The sequence below is a fragment of the Ranitomeya imitator genome, chromosome 4 (genome assembly GCF_032444005.1).
Source record: "Ranitomeya imitator isolate aRanImi1 chromosome 4, aRanImi1.pri, whole genome shotgun sequence".
NCBI classification, from domain to species: domain Eukaryota; kingdom Metazoa; phylum Chordata; class Amphibia; order Anura; family Dendrobatidae; genus Ranitomeya; species Ranitomeya imitator.
Genome location: NC_091285.1, coordinates 678238072 through 678256789, shown reverse-complemented (window position 1 = coordinate 678256789; position 18718 = coordinate 678238072).

Here is an 18718-nt window from a genome sequence, read left to right as displayed (position 1 = left end):
ATTATAGGACTGTAGTGATGATCTGCAGGGTAATTATAGGACTGTAGTGATGCTCTGCAGGGTAATTATAGGACTGTAGTGATCATGGTCTGCAGGGTAATTATAGGACTGTAGTGATGCTCTTCAGGGTAATTATAGGACTGTAGTGATGATCTGCAGGGTAATTATAGGACTGAAGTGATGATCTGCAGGGTAATTATAGGACTGTAGTGATGATCTGCATGGTAATTATAGGACTGTAGTGATGATCTGCAGGGTAATTATAGGACTGTAGTGATGATCTGCAGGGTAATTATAGGACTGTAGTGATGCTCTGCAGGGTAATTACAGGACTGTAGTGATGATCTGCAGGGTAATTATAGCACTGTAGTGATGATCTGCAGGGTAATTATAGGACTGTAGTGATGATCTGCAGGGTAATTATAGGACTGTAGTGATGCTCTGCAGGGTAATTATAGGACTGTAGTGATGCTCTGCAGGGTAATTATAGGACTGTAGTGATGATCTGCAGGGTAATTATAGGACTGTAGTGATGATGCTCTGCAGGGTAATTATAGGACTCTAGTGATGATGATCTGCAGGGTAATTATAGGACTGTAGTGATGCTCTGCAGGGTAATTATAGGACTGTAGTGATGATCTGCAGGGTAATTATAGGACTGTAGTGATGCTCTGCAGGGTAATTATAGGACTGTAGTGATGCTCTGCAGGGTAATTATAGGACTGTAGTGATGATGCTCTGCAGGGTAATTATAGGACTGTAGTGATGCTCTGCAGGGTAATTACAGGACTGTAGTGATGCTCTGCAGGGTAATTATAGGACTGTAGTGATGCTCTGCAGAGTAATTATAGGACTGTAGTGATGATCTGCAGGGTAATTATAGGACTGTAGTGATGCTCTGCAGGGTAATTATAGGACTGTAGTGATGATCTGCAGGGTAATTATAGGACTGTAGTGATGATCTGCAGGGTAATTATAGGACTGTAGTGATGATCTGCAGGGTAATTATAGGACTGTAGTGATGCTCTGCAGGGTAATTACAGGACTGTAGTGATGATGCTCTGCAGGGTAATTGTAGGACTGTAGTGATGCTCTGCAGGGTAATTATTGGACTGTAGTGATGCTCTGCAGGGTAATTACAGGACTGTAGTGATGCTCTGCAGGGTGATTATAGGACTGTAGTGATGATGCTCTGCAGGGTAATTACAGGACTGTAGTGATGATCTGCAGGGCAATTATAGAACTGTAGTGATGCTCTGCAGGGTAATTATAGGACTGTAGTGATGCTCTGCAGGGTAATTATAGGACTGTAGTGATGCTCTGCAGGGTAATTATAGGACTGTAGTGATGATGATCTGCAGGGTAATTATAGGACTGTAGTGATGCTCTGCAGGGTAATTATAGGACTGTAGTGATGATGCTCTGCAGGGTAATTATAGGACTGTAGTGTTGATGCTCTGCAGGGTAATTACAGGACTGTAGTGATGCTCTGCAGGGTAATTGTAGGACTGTAGTGATGCTCTGCAGGGTAATTACAGGACTGTAGTGATGATCTGCAGGGTAATTATAGGACTGTAGTGATGATCTGCAGGGCAATTATAGAACTGTAGTGATGATCTGCAGGGTAATTATAGGACTGTAGTGGTGCTCTGCAGGGTAATTATAGGACTGTAGTGATGATGCTCTGCAGGGTAATTACAGGACTGTAGTGATGCTCTGCAGGGTAATTACAGGACTGTAGTGATGATCTGCAGGGTAATTATAGGACTGTAGTGATGATCTGCAGGGCAATTATAGAACTGTAGTGATGCTCTGCAGGGTAATTATAGGACTGTAGTGATGCTCTGCAGGGTAATTATAGGACTGTAGTGATGATCTGCAGGGTAATTATAGGACTGTAGTGATGATCTGCAGGGTAATTATAGGACTGTAGTGATGCTCTGCAGGGTAATTATAGGACTGTAGTGATGATGCTCTGCAGGGTAATTATAGGACTGTAGTGATGATGCTCTGCAGGGTAATTATAGGACTGTAGTGATGATGCTCTGCAGGGTAATTACAGGACTGTAGTGTTGATCTGCAGGGTAATTATAGGACTGTAGTGATGATCTGCAGGGTAATTATAGGACTGTAGTGATGATCTGCAGGGTAATTATAGGACTGTAGTGATGATCTGCAGGGTAATTATAGGACTGTAGTGATGATCTGCAGTGTAATTATAGGACTGTAGTGATGCTCTGCAGGGTAATTATAGGACTGTAGTGATGATCTGCAGGGTAATTATAGGACCGTAGTGATGATCTGCAGGGTAATTATAGGACTGTAGTGATGATCTGCAGGGTAATTATAGGACTGTAGTGATGCTCTGCAGGGTAATTATAGGACTGTAGTGATGCTCTGCAGGGCAATTATAGGACTGTAGTGATGATCTGCAGGGAAATTATAGGACTGTAGTGATGATCTGCAGGGTAATTATAGGACTGTAGTGATGCTCTGCAGGGTAATTATAGGACTGTAGTGATGATCTGCAGGGTAATTATAGGACTGTAGTGATGATCTGCAGGGTAATTATAGGACTGTAGTGATGATGCTCTGCAGGGTAATTACAGGACTGTAGTGATGATCTGCAGGGTAATTACAGGACTGTAGTGATGATCTGCAGGGTAATTATAGGACTGTAGTGATGCTCTGCAGGGTAATTATAGGACTGTAGTGATGATCTGCAGGGTAATTACAGGACTGTAGTGATGATCTGCAGGGTAATTATAGGACTGTAGTGATGCTCTGCAGGGTAATTATAGGACTGTAGTGATGATCTGCAGAGTAATTATAGGACTGTAGTGATGATCTGCAGGGTAATTATAGGACTGTAGTGATGCTCTGCAGGGTAATTATAGGACTGTAGTGATGATCTGTAGGGTAATTATAAGACTGTAGTGATGATGCTCTGCAGAGTAATTATAGGACTGTATTGATGATGATCTGCAGAGTAATTATAGGACTGTAGTGATGATGCTCTGCAGAGTAATTATAGGACTGTAGTGATGATGCTCTGCAGAGTAATTATAGGACTGTAGTGATGATGCTCTGCAGGGTAATTATAGGACTGTAGTGATGATGCTCTGCAGGGTAATTATAGGACTGTAGTGATGCTCTGCAGGGTAATTATAGGACTGTAGTGATGCTCTGCAGGGTAATTATAGGACTGTAGTGATGCTCTGCAGGGTAATTATAGGACTGTAGTGATGCTCTGCAGGGTAATTATAGGACTGTAGTGATGATGATCTGCAGTGTAATTATAGGACTGTAGTGATGATGATCTGCAGGATAATTATAGGACTGTAGTGATGATCTGCAGGGTAATTATAGGACTGTAATGATGATCTGCAGGGTAATTATAGGACTGTAGTGATGATCTGCAGGGTAATTATAGGACTGTAGTGATGATCTGCAGGGTAATTATAGGACTGTAGTGATGCTCTGCAGGGTAATTATAGGACTGTAGTGATCATGGTCTGCAGGGTAATTATAGGACTGTAGTGATGCTCTGCAGGGTAATTATAGGACTGTAGTGATGATCTGCAGGGTAATTATAGGACTTAAGTTTTGATCTGCAGGGTAATTATAGGACTGTAGTGATGATCTGCAGGGTAATTATAGGACTGTAGTGATGATCTGCAGGGTAATTATAGGACTGTAGTGATGATCTGCAGGGTAATTATAGGACTTAAGTTTTGATCTGCAGGGTAATTATAGGACTGTAGTGATGATCTGCAGGGTAATTATAGCACTGTAGTGATGATCTGCAGGGTAATTATAGGACTGTATTGATGCTCTGCAGAGTAATTATAGGACTGTAGTGATGATGCTCTGCAGGGTAATTATAGGACTGTAGTGATGGTCTGCAGGGTAATTATAGCACTGTAGTGATGATCTGCAGGGTAATTATAGGACTGTAGTGATGATCTGCAGGGTAATTATAGGACTGTAGTGATGATCTGCAGGGTAATTATAGGACTGTAGTGATGATCTGCAGGGTAATTATAGGACTGTAGTGATGATCTGCAGGGTAATTATAGGACTGTATTAATGCTCTGCAGGGTAATTATAGGACTGTAGTGATGATCTGCAGGGTAATTATAGGACTGTAGTGATGATGCTCTGCAGGGTAATTACAGGACTGTAGTGTTGATCTGCAGGGTAATTATAGGACTGTAGTGATGATCTGCAGGGTAATTATAGGACTGTAGTGATGATCTGCAGGGTAATTATAGGACTGTAGTGATGATCTGCAGGGTAATTATAGGACTGTAGTGATGATCTGCAGTGTAATTATAGGACTGTAGTGATGCTCTGCAGGGTAATTATAGGACTGTAGTGATGATCTGCAGGGTAATTATAGGACCGTAGTGATGATCTGCAGGGTAATTATAGGACTGTAGTGATGATCTGCAGGGTAATTATAGGACTGTAGTGATGCTCTGCAGGGTAATTATAGGACTGTAGTGATGCTCTGCAGGGCAATTATAGGACTGTAGTGATGATCTGCAGGGAAATTATAGGACTGTAGTGATGATCTGCAGGGTAATTATAGGACTGTAGTGATGCTCTGCAGGGTAATTATAGGACTGTAGTGATGATCTGCAGGGTAATTATAGGACTGTAGTGATGATCTGCAGGGTAATTATAGGACTGTAGTGATGATGCTCTGCAGGGTAATTACAGGACTGTAGTGATGATCTGCAGGGTAATTACAGGACTGTAGTGATGATCTGCAGGGTAATTATAGGACTGTAGTGATGCTCTGCAGGGTAATTATAGGACTGTAGTGATGATCTGCAGGGTAATTACAGGACTGTAGTGATGATCTGCAGGGTAATTATAGGACTGTAGTGATGCTCTGCAGGGTAATTATAGGACTGTAGTGATGATCTGCAGAGTAATTATAGGACTGTAGTGATGATCTGCAGGGTAATTATAGGACTGTAGTGATGCTCTGCAGGGTAATTATAGGACTGTAGTGATGATCTGTAGGGTAATTATAAGACTGTAGTGATGATGCTCTGCAGAGTAATTATAGGACTGTATTGATGATGATCTGCAGAGTAATTATAGGACTGTAGTGATGATGCTCTGCAGAGTAATTATAGGACTGTAGTGATGATGCTCTGCAGAGTAATTATAGGACTGTAGTGATGATGCTCTGCAGGGTAATTATAGGACTGTAGTGATGATGCTCTGCAGGGTAATTATAGGACTGTAGTGATGCTCTGCAGGGTAATTATAGGACTGTAGTGATGCTCTGCAGGGTAATTATAGGACTGTAGTGATGCTCTGCAGGGTAATTATAGGACTGTAGTGATGCTCTGCAGGGTAATTATAGGACTGTAGTGATGATGATCTGCAGTGTAATTATAGGACTGTAGTGATGATGATCTGCAGGATAATTATAGGACTGTAGTGATGATCTGCAGGGTAATTATAGGACTGTAATGATGATCTGCAGGGTAATTATAGGACTGTAGTGATGATCTGCAGGGTAATTATAGGACTGTAGTGATGATCTGCAGGGTAATTATAGGACTGTAGTGATGCTCTGCAGGGTAATTATAGGACTGTAGTGATCATGGTCTGCAGGGTAATTATAGGACTGTAGTGATGCTCTGCAGGGTAATTATAGGACTGTAGTGATGATCTGCAGGGTAATTATAGGACTTAAGTTTTGATCTGCAGGGTAATTATAGGACTGTAGTGATGATCTGCAGGGTAATTATAGGACTGTAGTGATGATCTGCAGGGTAATTATAGGACTGTAGTGATGATCTGCAGGGTAATTATAGGACTTAAGTTTTGATCTGCAGGGTAATTATAGGACTGTAGTGATGATCTGCAGGGTAATTATAGCACTGTAGTGATGATCTGCAGGGTAATTATAGGACTGTATTGATGCTCTGCAGAGTAATTATAGGACTGTAGTGATGATGCTCTGCAGGGTAATTATAGGACTGTAGTGATGGTCTGCAGGGTAATTATAGCACTGTAGTGATGATCTGCAGGGTAATTATAGGACTGTAGTGATGATCTGCAGGGTAATTATAGGACTGTAGTGATGATCTGCAGGGTAATTATAGGACTGTAGTGATGATCTGCAGGGTAATTATAGGACTGTAGTGATGATCTGCAGGGTAATTATAGGACTGTATTAATGCTCTGCAGGGTAATTATAGGACTGTAGTGATGATCTGCAGGGTAATTATAGGACTGTAGTGATGCTCTGCAGGGTAATTATAGGACTGTAGTGATGCTCTGCAGGGTAATTATAGGACTGTAGTGATGATCTGCAGGGTAATTATAGGACTGTAGTGATGATGCTCTGCAGGGTAATTATAGGACTCTAGTGATGATGATCTGTAGGGTAATTATAGGACTGTAGTGATGCTCTGCAGGGTAATTATAGGACTGTAGTGATGATCTGCAGGGTAATTATAGGACTGTAGTGATGCTCTGCAGGGTAATTATAGGACTGTAGTGATGCTCTGCAGGGTAATTATAGGACTCTAGTGATGATGATCTGCAGTGTAATTATAGAACTGTAGTAATGATGCTCTGCAGGGTAATTATAGGACTGTAGTGATGATGTGCAGGGTAATTATAGGACTGTAGTGATGCTCTGCAGGGTAATTATAGGACTGTAGTGATGCTCTGCAGGGTAATTATAGGACTGTAGTGATGATGCTCTGCAGGGTAATTATAGGACTGTAGTGATGATGCTCTGCAGGGTAATTATAGGACTGTAGTGATGCTCTGCAGGGTAATTACAGGACTGTAGTGATGCTCTGCAGGGTAATTATAGGACTGTAGTGATGCTCTGCAGGGTAATTATAGGACTGTAGTGATGATCTGCAGGGTAATTATAGCACTGTAGTGATGCTCTGCAGGGTAATTATAGGACTGTAGTGATGCTCTGCAGGGTAATTATAGGACTGTAGTGATGCTCTGCAGGGTAATTATAGGACTGTAGTGATGATCTGCAGGGTAATTATAGGACTGTAGTGATGCTCTGCAGGGTAATTATAGGACTGTAGTGATGATCTGCAGGGTAATTATAGGACTGTAGTGATAATCTGCAGGGTAATTATAGGACTGTAGTGATGCTCTGCAGGGTAATTATAGGACTGTAGTGATGCTCTGCAGGATAATTATAGGACTGTAGTGATGATCTGCAGGGTAATTATAGGACTGTAGTAATGATGATCTGCAGGGTAATTATAGGACTGTAGTGATGCTCTGCAGGGTAATTATAGGACTGTAGTGATGATCTGCAGGGAAAATTATAGGACTGTAGTGATGCTCTGCAGGGTAATTATAGGACTGTAGTGATGATGATCTGCAGGGTAATTATAGGACTGTAGTGATGATCTGCAGGGTAATTATAGGACTGTAGTGATGCTCTGCAGGGTAATTATAGGACTGTAGTGATGCTCTGCAGGGTAATTATAGGACTGTAGTGATGATGATCTGCAGGGTATTTATAGGACGGTAGTGATGCTCTGCAGAGTAATTATAGGACTGTAGTGATGCTCTGCAGGGTAATTATAGGACTGTAGTAATGATGATCTGCAGGGTAATTATAGGACTGTAGTGATGCTCTGCAGGGTAATTGTAGGACTGTAGTGATGATGATCTGCAGGGTAATTATAGGACTGTAGTGATGATGATCTGCAGGGTAATTATAGAACTGTAGTGATGCTCTGCAGGGTAATTATAGGACTGTAGTGATGGTCTGCAGGGTAATTATAGGACTGTAGTGATGCTCTGCAGGGTAATTGTAGGACTGTAGTGATGATCTGCAGGGTAATTATAGGACTGTAGTGATGATCTGCAGGGTAATTATAGGACTGTAGTTATGATGCTCTGCAGGGTAATTATAGGACTGTAGTGATGATGCTCTGCAGGGTAATTATAGGACTGTAGTGATGATCTGCAGGGTAATTATAGGACTGTAGTGATGCTCTGCAGGGTAATTATAGGACTGTAGTGATGATGCTCTGCAGGGTAATTATAGGACTGTAGTTGTGATCTGCAGGGTAATTATAGGACTGTAGTGATGATCTGCAGGGTAATTATAGGACTGTAGTTATGATGCTCTGCAGGGTAATTATAGGACTGTAGTGATGATGCTCTGCAGGGTAATTATAGGACTGTAGTGATGATCTGCAGGGTAATTATAGGACTGTAGTTATGATCTGCAGGGTAATTATAGGACTGTAGTGATGATGCTCTGCAGGGTAATTATAGGACTGTAGTGATGATGATCTGCAGGGTAATTATAGGACTGTAGTGATGATCTGCAGGGCAATTATAGGACTGTAGTGATGATGCTCTGCAGGGTAATTATAGGACTGTAGTGATGATCTGCAGGGTAATTATAGGACTGTAGTGATGCTCTGCAGGGTAATTATAGGACTGTAGTGATGATCTGCAGGGTAATTATAGGACTGTAGTGATGCTCTGCAGGGTAATTATAGGACTGTATTGATGATCTGCAGGGTAATTATAGGACTGTAGTGATGCTCTGCAGGGTAATTATAGGACTGTAGTGATGCTCTGCAGGGTAATTATAGGACTGTAGTGATGATCTGCAGGGTAATTATAGGACTGTAGTGATGATCTGCAGGGTAATTATAGGACTGTAGTGATGCTCTGCAGGGTAATTATAGGACTGTAGTGATGCTCTGCAGGGTAATTGTAGGACTGTAGTGATGATGCTCTGCAGGGTAATTATATGACTGTAGTGATGATCTGCAGGGTAATTATAGGACTGTAGTGATGATCTGCAGGGTAATTATAGGACTGTAGTGATGATGCTCTGCAGGGTAATTATAGGACTGTAGTGATGATCTGCAGGGTAATTATAGGACTGTAGTGATGATGCTCTGCAGGGTAATTATAGGACTGTAGTGATGCTCTGCAGGGTAATTATAGGACTGTAGTGATGATCTGCAGGGTAATTATAGTACTGTAGTGATGATCTGCGGGGTAATTATAGGACTGTAGTGATGATGCTCTGCAGGGTAATTATAGGACTGTAGTGATGCTCTGCAGGGTAATTATAGGACTGTAGTGATGATGCTCTGCAGGGTAATTATAGGACTGTAGTGATGATCTGCAGGGTAATTATAGGACTGTAGTGATGCTCTGCAGGGTAATTATAGGACTGTAGTGATGATGCTCTGCAGGGTAATTATAGGACTGTAGTGATGCTCTGCAGGGTAATTATAGGACTGTAGTGATGATCTGCAGGGTAATTATAGGACTGTAGTGATGATCTGCAGGGTAATTATAGGACTGTAGTGATGCTCTGCAGGGTAATTATAGGACTGTAGTGATGATCTGCAGGGTAATTGTAGGACTGTAGTGATGATGATCTGCAGGGTAATTATAGGACTGTAGTGATGATGACCTGCAGGGTAATTATAGGACTGTAGTGATGCTCTGCAGGGTAATTATAGGACTGTAGTGATGCTCTGCAGGGTAATTATAGGACTGTAGTGATGATCTGCAGGGTAATTATAGTACTGTAGTGATGATCTGCAGGGTAATTATAGGACTGTAGTGATGCTCTGCAGGGTAATTATAGGACTGTAGTGATGATCTGCAGGGTAATTATAGGACTGTAGTGATGATGATCTGCAGGGTAATTATAGGACTGTAGTGATGCTCTGCAGGGTAATTACAGGACTGTAGTGATGATGCTCTGCAGGGTAATTGTAGGACTGTAGTGATGATGATCTGCAGGTTAATTATAGGACTGTAGTGATGATCTGCAGGGTAATTGTAGGACTGTAGTGATGCTCTGCAGGGTAATTACAGGACTGTAGTGATGATGCTCTGCAGGGTAATTGTAGGACTGTAGTGATGATGCTCTGCAGGGTAATTATAGGACTGTAGTGATGATCTGCAGGGTAATTATAGGACTGCAGTGATGATCTGCAGGGTAATTACAGGACTGTAGTGATGATGCTCTGCAGGGTAATTGTAGGACTGTAGTGATGATGCTCTGCAGGGTAATTATAGGACTGTAGTGATGATCTGCAGGGTAATTATAGGACTGCAGTGATGATCTGCAGGGTAATTACAGGACTGTAGTGATGATGCTCTGCAGGGTAATTATAGGACTGTAGTGATGATGATCTGCAGGGTAATTACAGGACTGTAGTGATGATGCTCTGCAGGGTAATTATAGGACTGTAGTGATGATCTGCAGGGTAATTATAGGACTGTAGTGATGATCTGCAGGGTAATTATAGTACTGTAGTGATGATCTGCAGGGTAATTATAGGACTGTAGTGATGATCTGCAGGGTAATTGTAGGACTGTAGTGATGATGATCTGCAGGGTAATTATAGGACTGTAGTGATGATGCTCTGCAGGGTAATTGTAGGACTGTAGTGATGATGATCTGCAGGGTAATTATAGGACTGTAGTGATGATGCTCTGCAGGGTAATTACAGGACTGTAGTGATGATGCTCTGCAGGGTAATTGTAGGACTGTAGTGATGCTCTGCAGGGTAATTATAGGACTGTAGTGATGATGCTCTGCAGGGTAATTACAGGACTGTAGTGATGCTCTGCAGGGTGATTATAGGACTGTAGTGATGATGCTCTGCAGGGTAATTACAGGACTGTAGTGATGATGCTCTGCAGGGTAATTATAGGACTGTAGTGATGATCTGCAGTGTAATTATAGGACTGTAGTGATGATCTGCAGGGTAATTATAGTACTGTAGTGATGATCTGCAGGGTAATTATAGGACTGTAGTGATGATCTGCAGGGTAATTATAGGACTGTAGTGATGATGATCTGCAGGGTAATTACAGGACTGTAGTGATGCTATGCAGGGTAATTATAGGACTGTAGTGATGATCTGCAGGGTAATTATAGGACTGTAGTGATGATCTGCAGGGTAATTACAGGACTGTAGTGATGATGATCTGCAGGGTAATTACAGGACTGTAGTGATGCTCTGCAGGGTAATTATAGGACTGTAGTGATGATCTGCAGGGTAATTACAGGACTGTAGTGATGATGCTCTGCAGGGTAATTATAGGACTGTAGTGATGATCTTCAGGGTAATTATAGGACTGTAGTGATGATCTGCAGGGTAATTATAGTACTGTAGTGATAATCTGCAGGGTAATTATAGGACTGTAGTGATGATCTGCAGGGTAATTATAGGACTGTAGTGATGATCTGCAGGGTAATTATAGGACTGTAGTGATGATCTGCAGGGTAATTATAGGACTGTAGTGATGATCTGCAGGGTAATTATAGGACTGTAGTGATGATCTGCAGGGTAATTATAGGACTGTAGTGATGCTCTGCAGCGTAATTACAGGACTGTAGTGATGATGCTCTGCAGGGTAATTGTAGGACTGTAGTGATGCTCTGCAGGGTAATTATAGGACTGTAGTGATGCTCTGCAGGGTAATTACAGGACTGTAGTGATGATGCTCTGCAGGGTAATTGTAGGACAGTAGTGATGCTCTGCAGTGTAATTATAGGACTGTAGTGATGCTCTGCAGGGTAATTACAGGACTGTAGTGATGCTCTGCAGGGTAATTATAGGACTGTAGTGATGCTCTGCAGGGTAATTATTGGACTGTAGTGATGCTCTGCAGGGTAATTACAGGACTGTAGTGATGCTCTGCAGGGTGATTATAGGACTGTAGTGATGATGCTCTGCAGGGTAATTATAGGACTGTAGTGATGATCTGCAGGGCAATTATAGAACTGTAGTGATGCTCTGCAGGGTAATTATAGGACTGTAGTGATGCTCTGCAGGGGAATTATAGGACTGTAGTGATGCTCTGCAGGGTAATTATAGGACTGTAGTGATGATGATCTGCAGGGTAATTATAGGACTGTAGTGATGCTCTGCAGGGTAATTATAGGACTGTAGTTATGATGCTCTGCAGGGTAATTATAGGACTGTAGTGATGATGCTCTGCAGGGTAATTACAGGACTGTAGTGATGCTCTGCAGGGTAATTGTAGGACTGTAGTGATGCTCTGCAGGGTAATTACAGGACTGTAGTGATGCTCTGCAGGGTAATTATAGGACTGTAGTGATGCTCTGCAGGGTAATTATAGGACTGTAGTGATGATCTGCAGGGTAATTATAGGACTGTAGTGATGATCTGCAGGGCAACTATAGAACTGTAGTGATGATCTGCAGGGTAATTATAGGACTGTAGTGATGCTCTGCAGGGTAATTATAGGACTGTAGTGATGATGCTCTGCAGGGAAATTACAGGACTGTAGTGATGCTCTGCAGGGTAATTATAGGACTGTAGTGATGCTCTGCAGGGCAATTACAGGACTGTAGTGATGATCTGCAGGGTAATAATAGGACTGTAGTGATGATCTGCAGGGTAATTATAGGACTGTAGTGATGATCTGCAGGGTAATTATAGGACTGTAGTGATGATCTGCAGGGTAATTATAGGACTGTAGTGATGCTCTGCAGGGTAATTATAGGACTGTAGTGATGATCTGCAGGGTAATTATAGGACTGTAGTGATGATCTGCAGGGTAATTATAGGACTGTAGTGATGCTCTGCAGGGTAATTATAGGACTGTAGTGATACTCTGCAGGGTAATTATAGGACTGTAGTGATGATCTGCAGGGTAATTATAGGACTGTAGTGATGATCTGCAGGGTAATTATAGGACTGTAGTGATGCTCTGCAGGGTAATTATAGGACTGTAGTGATGATCTGCACGGTAATTATAGGACTGTAGTGATGATCTGCAGGGTAATTATAGGACTGTAGTGATGATGCTCTGCAGGGTAATTACAGGACTGTAGTGATGATCTGCAGGGTAATTATAGGACTGTAGTGATGCTCTGCAGGGTAATTATAGGACTGTAGTGATGATCTGCAGGGTAATTACAGGACTGTAGTGATGATCTGCAGGGTAATTATAGGACTGTAGTGATGCTCTGCAGGGTAATTATAGGACTGTAGTGATGATCTGCAGGGTAATTATAGGACTGTAGTGATGCTCTGCAGGGTAATTATAGGACTGTAGTGATGATCTGCAGGGTAATTATAGGACTGTAGTGATGCTCTGCAGGGTAATTATAGGACTGTAGTGATGATGCTCTGCAGGGTAATTATAGGACTGTAGTGATGCTCTGCAGGGTAATTACAGGACTGTAGTGATGATCTGCAGGGTAATTATAGGACTGTAGTGATGCTCTGCAGGGTAATTACAGGACTGTAGTGATGCTCTGCAGGGTAATTATAGGACTGTAGTGATGATCTGCAGGGTAATTACAGGACTGTAGTGATGCTCTGCAGGGTAATTACAGGACTGTAGTGATGCCGTGCAGGGTAATTATAGGACTGTAGTGATGCTCTGCAGGGTGATTACAGGACTGTAGTGATGATCTGCAGGGTAATTACAGGACTGTAGTGATGCTCTGCAGGGTAATTATAGGACTGTAGTGATACTCTGCAGGGTAATTATAGGACTGTAGTGATGCTCTGCAGGGTAATTATAGGACTGTAGTGATTCTCTGCAGGGTAATTATAGGACTGTAGTGATGCTCTGCAGGGTAATTATAGGACTGTAGTGATGATCTGCAGGGTAATTATAGGACTGTAGTGATGCTCTGCAGGGTAATTATAGGACTGTAGTGATGATCTGCAGGGTAATTATAGGACTGTAGTGATGCTCTGCAGGGTAATTATAGGACTGTAGTGATGATGCTCTGCAGGGTAATTATAGGACTGTAGTGATGCTCTGCAGGGTAATTACAGGACTGTAGTGATGATCTGCAGGGTAATTATAGGACTGTAGTGATGCTCTGCAGGGTAATTACAGGACTGTAGTGATGCTCTGCAGGGTAATTATAGGACTGTAGTGATGATCTGCAGGGTAATTACAGGACTGTAGTGATGCTCTGCAGGGTAATTACAGGACTGTAGTGATGCTCTGCAGGGTAATTATAGGACTGTAGTGATGCTCTGCAGGGTGATTACAGGACTGTAGTGATGATCTGCAGGGTAATTACAGGACTGTAGTGATGCTTTGCAGGGTAATTATAGGACGGTAGTGATGCTCTGCAGGGTAATTATAGGACTGTAGTGATGCTTTGCAGGGTAATTATAGAACTGTAGTGATGATGATCTGCAGGGTAATTATAGGACTGTAGTGATGCTTTGCAGGGTAATTATAGGACTGTAGTGATGCTCTGCATGGTAATTATAGGACTGTAGTGATGATGCTCTGCAGTGTAATTATAGGACTGTAGTGATGATCTGCAGGGTAATTATAGGACTGTAGTGATGATGCTCTGCAGGGTAATTATAGGACTGTAGTGATGATGCTCTGCAGGGTAATTATAGGACTGTAGTGATGATGCTCTGCAGTGTAATTATAGGACTGTAGTGATGATCTGCAGGGTAATTATAGGACTGTAGTGATGATGCTCTGCAGTGTAATTATAGGACTGTAGTGATGATCTGCAGGGTAATTATAGTACTGTAGTGATGATCTGCAGGGTAATTATAGGACTGTAGTGATGATCTGCAGGGTAATTGTAGGACTGTAGTGATGATGATCTGCAGGGTAATTACAGGACTGTAGTGATGCTCTGCAGGGTAATTATAGGACTGTAGTGATGATCTGCAGGGTAATTACAGGACTGTAGTGATGATGATCTGCAGGGTAATTACAGGACTGTAGTGATGCTCTGCAGGGTAATTATAGGACTGTAGTGATGATCTGCAGGGTAATTACAGGACTGTAGTGATGATGCTCTGCAGGGTAATTATAGGACTGTAGTGATGATCTGCAGGTTAATTATAGGACTGTAGTGATGATCTGCAGGGTAATTATAGTACTGTAGTGATGATCTGCAGGGTAATTATAGGACTGTAGTGATGATCTGCAGGGTAATTATAGGACTGTAGTGATGATCTGCAGGGTAATTGTAGGACTGTAGTGATGCTCTGCAGGGTAATTACAGGACTGTAGTGATGATGCTCTGCAGGGTAATTGTAGGACTGTAGTGATGCTCTGCAGGGTAATTATAGGACTGTAGTGATGCTCTGCAGGGTAATTACAGGACTGTAGTGATGATGCTCTTCAGGGTAATTGTAGGACTGTAGTGATGCTCTGCAGGGTAATTATAGGACTGTAGTTATGCTCTGCAGGGTAATTACAGGACTGTAGTGATGCTCTGCAGGGTAATTATAGGACTGTAGTGATGCTCTGCAGGGTAATTGTTGGACTGTAGTGATGCTCTGCAGGGTAATTACAGGACTGTAGTGATGCTCTGCAGGGTGATTATAGGACTGTAGTGATGATGCTCTGCAGGGTAATTACAGGACTGTAGTGATGCTCTGCAGGGTAATTACAGGACTGTAGTGATGATGCTCTGCAGGGTAATTATAGGACTGTAGTGATGATCTGCAGGGCAATTATAGAACTGTAGTGATGCTCTGCAGGGTAATTATAGGACTGTAGTGATGCTCTGCAGGGTAATTATAGGACTGTAGTGATGCTCTGCAGGGTAATTATAGGACTGTAGTGATGATGATCTGCAGGGTAATTATAGGACTGTAGTGATGATCTGCAGGGTAATTATAGGACTGTAGTGATGATCTGCAGGGTAATTATAGGACTGTAGTGATGATCTGCAGGGCAATTATAGAACTGTAGTGATGCTCTGCAGGGTAATTATAGGACTGTAGTGATGCTCTGCAGGGTAATTATAGGACTGTAGTGATGCTCTGCAGGGTAATTATAGGACTGTAGTGATGATGATCTGCAGGGTAATTATAGGACTGTAGTGATGCTCTGCAGGGTAATTATAGGACTGTAGTGATGATGCTCTGCAGGGTAATTATAGGACTGTAGTGATGATGCTCTGCAGGGTAATTACAGGACTGTAGTGATGCTCTGCAGGGTAATTGTAGGACTGTAGTGATGCTCTGCAGGGTAATTACATGACTGTAGTGATGATCTGCAGGGTAATTATAGGACTGTAGTGATGATCTGCAGGGCAATTATAGAACTGTAGTGATGATCTGCAGGGTAATTATAGGACTGTAGTGATGCTCTGCAGGGTAATTATAGGACTGTAGTGATGATGCTCTGCAGGGTATTTACAGGACTGTAGTGATGCTCTGCAGGGTAATTGTAGGACTGTAGTGATGCTCTGCAGGGTAATTACAGGACTGTAGTGATGATCTGCAGGGTAATTATAGGACTGTAGTGATGATCTGCAGGGTAATTATAGGACTGTAGTGATGATCTGCAGGGTAATTATAGGACTGTAGTGATGATCTGCAGGGTAATTATAGGACTGTAGTGATGCTCTGCAGGGTAATTATAGGACTGTAGTGATGATCTGCAGGGTAATTATAGGACTGTAGTGATGATCTGCAGGGTAATTATAGGACTGTAGTGATGCTCTGCAGGGTAATTATAGGACTGTAGTGATGATCTGCAGGGTAATTATAGGACTGTAGTGATGATCTGCAGGGTAATTATAGGACTGTAGTGATGATGCTCTGCAGGGTAATTACAGGACTGTAGTGATGATCTGCAGGGTAATTATAGGACTGTAGTGATGCTCTGCAGGGTAATTATAGGACTGTAGTGATGATCTGCAGGGTAATTAAAGGACTGTAGTGATGATCTGCAGGGTAATTATAGGACTGTAGTGATGCTCTGCAGGGTAATTATAGGACTGTAGTGATGATCTGCAGGGTAATTATAGGACTGTAGTGATGCTCTGCAGGGTAATTATAGGACTGTAGTGATGATCTGCAGGGTAATTATAGGACGGTAGTGATGCTCTGCAGGATAATTATAGGACTGTAGTGATGATCTGCAGGGCAATTATAGAACTGTAGTGATGATCTGCAGGGTAATTATAGGACTGTAGTGATGCTCTGCAGGGTAATTGTAGGACTGTAGTGATGCTCTGCAGGGTAATTACAGGACTGTAGTGATGATCTGCAGGGTAATTATAGGACTGTAGTGATGATCTGCAGGGTAATTATAGGACTGTAGTGATGATCTGCAGGGTAATTATAGGACTGTAGTGATGATCTGCAGGGTAATTATAGGACTGTAGTGATGCTCTGCAGGGTAATTATAGGACTGTAGTGATGATCTGCAGGGTAATTATAGGACTGTAGTGATGATCTGCAGGGTAATTATAGGACTGTAGTGATGCTCTGCAGGGTAATTATAGGACTGTAGTGATGATCTGCAGGGTAATTATAGGACTGTAGTGATGATCTGCAGGGTAATTATAGGACTGTAGTGATGATGCTCTGCAGGGTAATTACAGGACTGTAGTGATGATCTGCAGGGTAATTATAGGACTGTAGTGATGCTCTGCAGGGTAATTATAGGACTGTAGTGATGATCTGCAGGGTAATTAAAGGACTGTAGTGATGATCTGCAGGGTAATTATAGGACTGTAGTGATGCTCTGCAGGATAATTATAGGACTGTAGTGATGATCTGCAGGGTAATTATAGGACTGTAGTGATGCTCTGCAGGGTAATTATAGGACTGTAGTGATGATCTGCAGGGTAATTATAGGACGGTAGTGATGCTCTGCAGGATAATTATAGGACTGTAGTGATGATCTGCAGGGTAATTATAGGACTGTAGTGATGCTCTGCAGGATAATTATAGGACTGTAGTGATGATGCTCTGCAGGGTAATTATAGGACTGTAGTGATGCTCTGCAGGGTAATTACAGGACTGTAGTGATGATCTGCAGGGTAATTATAGGACTGTAGTGATGCTCTGCAGGGTAATTACAGGACTGTAGTGATGCTCTGCAGGGTAATTATAGGACTGTAGTGATGATCTGCAGGGTAATTACAGGACTGTAGTGATGCTCTGCAGGGTAATTACAGGACTGTAGTGATGCTGTGCAGGGTAATTATAGGACTGTAGTGATGCTCTGCAGGGTGATTACAGGACTGTAGTGATGATCTGCAGGGTAATTACAGGACTGTAGTGATGCTCTGCAGGGTAATTATAGGACTGTAGTGATACTCTGCAGGGTAATTATAGGACTGTAGTGATGATCTGCAGGGTAATTATAGGACTGTAGTGATGATCTGCAGGGTAATTATAGGACTGTAGTGATGCTCTGCAGGGTAATTATAGGACTGTAGTGATGATGCTCTGCAGGGTAATTATAGGACTGTAGTGATGCTCTGCAGGGTAATTACAGGACTGTAGTGATGATCTGCAGGGTAATTATAGGACTGTAGTGATGCTCTGCAGGGTAATTACAGGACTGTAGTGATGCTCTGCAGGGTAATTATAGGACTGTAGTGATGATCTGCAGGGTAATTACAGGACTGTAGTGATGCTCTGCAGGGTAATTACAGGACTGTAGTGATGCTCTGCAGGGTAATTATAGGACTGTAGTGATGCTCTGCAGGGTGATTACAGGACTGTAGTGATGATCTGCAGGGTAATTATAGGACGGTAGTGATGCTCTGCAGGGTAATTATAGGACTGTAGTGATGCTTTGCAGGGTAATTATAGGACGGTAGTGATGCTCTGCAGGGTAATTATAGGCTTGTATTGATGCTCTGCAGGGTAATTATAGGACTGTAGTGATGCTCTGCAGGGTAATTATAGGACTGTAGTGATGATGCTCTGCA